The 4,226-nt window shown below is 33.7% G+C and overlaps 1 non-coding gene across 1 annotated transcript; it reads left to right on the top strand.

Annotated features, from left to right (window-relative positions):
- Nucleotides 1-2,810: 2,810 nt before the first annotated feature.
- TRNAC-GCA lies at nucleotides 2,811-2,882 on the top strand. The gene has a single exon. It is a non-coding gene; the product is annotated as a tRNA-Cys (tRNA).
- Nucleotides 2,883-4,226: the final 1,344 nt, after the last annotated feature.

Raw genomic sequence — 4,226 nt, forward strand, 5'->3', positions numbered from 1 at the left:
AGCTAACGTAACTCTCAGGTCGTATGAGAAAGTTCTTGTAGCCCTCAACTCTCAGGTCGTATGGTAGAGTTCTTAGAGCTACCGCGACATTTTGAGGTGTTCAATCGTTGGTTTTTTCTTCAAAAGAGTCAACATCAAACCTCAGGTCTTTAATTGGCAACCCATCCAGGGGAGCGTCGATTGCATCGATTCCATCAACGATCTTCCCATGAGTTTATGGTGCATGACCCATTTTTTATATCATCCACCTTCGAGCGCCATCGTCCATGAGATGCATTGTGGACAACGTAACTCTTAGGTCCTACGAGCAAGTTCGTGTAACCTTCAAGTATTGTTCTACGTCAAAAATAAAGTTTTTTAATTCCTTAGAATCCGAGTTCCCATTTAAGGGTTTGTGTTTTTGGATTTTATGTTTGTTAAGCCCAAAATGAGCTTGGCTTGGGGTGGGGTTCTCTACGACCCTCCTTGTCAAACTCACTTGGGTGCTCATCTCAGTCATCTCAGCCATGATGGCGATCAACAAAAGAGACCTTGAAAATGACCGGATTATCACATTAACCATTTGAATCACCTCAACCTTACTTGTTGAAATTGAACCAAATATCTATGACATAACCCTATTAAAGGTTCAAAGTTCATAAAAGTCTTTTTAATCTAAGATAACTTGATCATTATAGTGACTCTCAAACCAAGTTCATAAGAGTCTTTTGAATTTAAGATACTATTGAACTCATCCATTATAATGCTTCTCAAAACCTAGGTAAAGTTTAAATATGAAACTATAAAATAAAAGAAATAAGAAAATAAAATTTCATTGTCGAGAATCAAACTCGGGTCTCCTCGATGAAAGCAAGATCTTCTATGTAATGTCTAACTCTTCGACACATTTTTTTATGAGTGTAATAGAGTTCTCAGAGCTACCGCCACATTTCTTGTTCTTCGATCATGTGTCTCTTTCTTCAAAAGAGTCAACATCAAACATTAGGTCTTTGATTGGAAACCCATCCAGGGGAGTGTCGATTGCTTCAATTCCATCAATGGTCTTCCCATGATTTTTTGGTGCATGACTAGTTTTTTATACAACTCACCTTCGAGCACCACCATAGTTTTGCATTGTCCATGAGATGCATTGTGGGCCAACGTAACTCTCAAGTTCTCTGAGTAAGTTCCTATAGTCTTGAAGTATAATATCAAAACATATCAAGGTATTTGATATGTTAAACAGTAAAATAATTGATGTGTATCATAAACATTAAATAAAAATATATATTTAAAATTTGAATGAGATTCATATTAATTAAACATATATTATGATATTCTACGACATTTTAAGATTATTTAAATAAGATATTATATCTTAATGTATTAGGTATTCAAATATATAATTTGACAAAAATTATCACAAGTTCACCGTAAATAGAACCCTAGCGTTAAGTCAAAAAGCATCAAACAGTAAATACTTTGAAATTTTAGGTGATATTTTGCAGAGGAAGCTGATAAGGTCTTCAAAGAGCATGTGGTCGTGTCTGACATTTTAGGTTAACAACATGTTGAAAAGAAACCAGAAATTCTGATACTGGTAATTAACTACAAACCTTTGAATAAGGTTTTAGAATAAATAAGATATCAAAACCAAATAAAAAATGATTTGATAAAAAGAATTTATAGTCAAATATTTTTATAAAATTCGATATGAAATTGGGATTTCGAAAAATTCTAATTTCCTAAAAGGACAAATATAAAATAGCATTTAATGTCCAGTTTAGAAAATATGTGAGGAACGTCATGCGATTTAGGCTAAAAAGCACTCCATCCGAATTTCAGATGATTATGAATGATATTTTCAATTCTTTCAAAAAATATCAATAGTTTATATTGATGATGTGTTGATATTTTCTAAAACCATTAAGATGAACACTTTAAACATCTACATACATTCATTAATGCAATCAAAAGAAATCAGCTAGTTGTGTCCATACCCAAAATCAAATAATATCAAACTCAAATCCGCTTTCTCGGATTTTAAATTTATTTGAGCCTTATAAAACCCATTCAATGGTCCATTGAGTTTGTCTCAAACTTTCGTGATGACGTAGCCTAGAAAAGCCAACTTCAAAAAAAATTTAGGTTCTCTCAATTATGTGTCCTAAATCCTTCAAGATATCAGGCATATTTACAAATGTCTTGATGAGTGTCTTGAAAATAATACAAAGTCTTGATTTGTAAAGGATATCTCTACAACCCAAAAAAATCAAATCATTAGTCAAATAAACTCTCGACTTAAGTCTTATTGACCCAAGGGCAGATCTCATAGTGAAACGTGACGCATCAAATATCGGATATGGAGGTATCTAAAATTGTCAAAGAGGACCGAGAATCAATTATCATATTTCATTCAAAAGCCTCTAATAATACCATACAAATTACAAAACAGTAAAATAAAATATATATATTATTTCCATTGTACTCCGTGCACAACAATTTTAAAGGAAATTTAAAATAAATCCAGCGTATTTGTCATACTTTTAAGTTCAATTACAATAAATCAAGAAAAGAATTGAGTTGTAATAAAATATCACTTGACATTGGAATGTAATTTGAGGACTTTTTATCTTCGAGAGTTGAATTACATTTAAGATTATTTATGTTATTTCTTATTTTCTTCAATTTGTATTTAATAGCTTTGGGTAGTTTGTAGATGAACTATGTTTGAATTATCTTTTTGGCCTTTCTATTTTCGACAGACACGTTTTACACTTTTGAACTGACACTTGGTAGAAGGGGTCACTAAGGCTAAAATCATATAAAATGGGTTCATAGCTCAGTGGTAGAGCATTTGACTGCAGATCAAGAGGTCACCAGTTCGAATCTGGTTGGGCCCTTTTAAAAATTTTGGACGAACACTTTGTTCGATTTGCTCCCAACCACCGAGTGTCTAAAGGAAAAGAAATAAGAATAATTACAGTCCTCCACCACATAGAACCATGTACTTAGAACCTAAGGGCCACTATTCTCGGACAAGAACCAAGCTATCATTAACAAAAGAGTGGTATAAGGTTCTAACTATTAGTGAGTTGCATAAATCATCTCCCTTTTTATTTTCACTCACTCCTCTTCTTCAACCTATGACCCATTAATATCATTAATATTTCATCTCCTTGTTTTTTAGCTTTTTGAATATCAAAATCTTAAATAGAAAGAAAAAGCTCTCTAAAATATTCTTATTTGCCATTACTTAAATCTCGAGCTATTTGATTGGTTCAGGGTCTTAACTCAGGGTTCTTTGGGTTTTTTTTTCCGTATATTCTTAATTCATACTTGGTTTAGGGTTCATATGAAAATCCAAGCGATTTCTACAAGTATTTCTTAACAAAGAGTCCAAGGGGGCTACTTGTCTCGTCGTTGACGTTTGGGACCTCCATTCTTGAGCTTCCGGTATCTGAATTACTTCAAATTTCCTTCCACATACTCCTTATTGTGTCTAGTTTATGAAACTATAATGTTTTTTACGAGAATCGGTCTAGAATGGGGTTAAAATTGAGAAATTCGAGAAAATGTCAAATTTTGAGTTGACTTGGACAGTTCAATTGAACTGGCCATATCATCGTTTTCTTTCTCTGAACAAATTTTGAGGTCTAAAGGAATTGGTTTGGAGGAATGTCTTTGAGTCTAGGACCTTAATTTCCAAAAATCGTTCCCAGTATGGAACTCACTCGAAATGCCAGATTTTCGATCACTTCGGTAGCTTGTTCTACGATGTTTCAGCTCTCGATTCCTTTATCAAGTTTACTCAACTTATTCCTCTGAAGCTAGAGGAATCCTTTATTTGAAGGAAAAGAGATCGTAGATAGGAATTCGACTCTTATCCCCATTTTAATTTTGAAACCTATTTCCTTCAATTCGGCACGCTCTCGAGGTTATTTTTCTTCGTGGTCTTCTATGGAAGCATTCCTTGGAGGTCCAGAAACTGATTGGAATCATTTTTGCTCGACGAGTTATCATGTATCCTCGGATTGGATTTTCAAGTTTTTCTTAAAGTACTTCAATGGAGGATTGAATTGAAGGAATGGTTTCTGGGCACTTTCAGCACTCTATTCCTTCATAGAACTTGTGGATAATCTTGTTGAGAAACTGTAGGAATAAGTTTGAAGAGAAATGGTCGAGGATTGCTCTCGAATTTGGAAGAAATCTAAGAGTAGGAGACCCATAATCTAAACGCTCATTGC

The sequence above is a fragment of the Cucurbita maxima genome, unplaced genomic scaffold (genome assembly GCF_002738345.1).
Source record: "Cucurbita maxima cultivar Rimu unplaced genomic scaffold, Cmax_1.0 Cma_Scf00116, whole genome shotgun sequence".
Taxonomy (NCBI): Eukaryota; Viridiplantae; Streptophyta; class Magnoliopsida; order Cucurbitales; family Cucurbitaceae; genus Cucurbita; species Cucurbita maxima.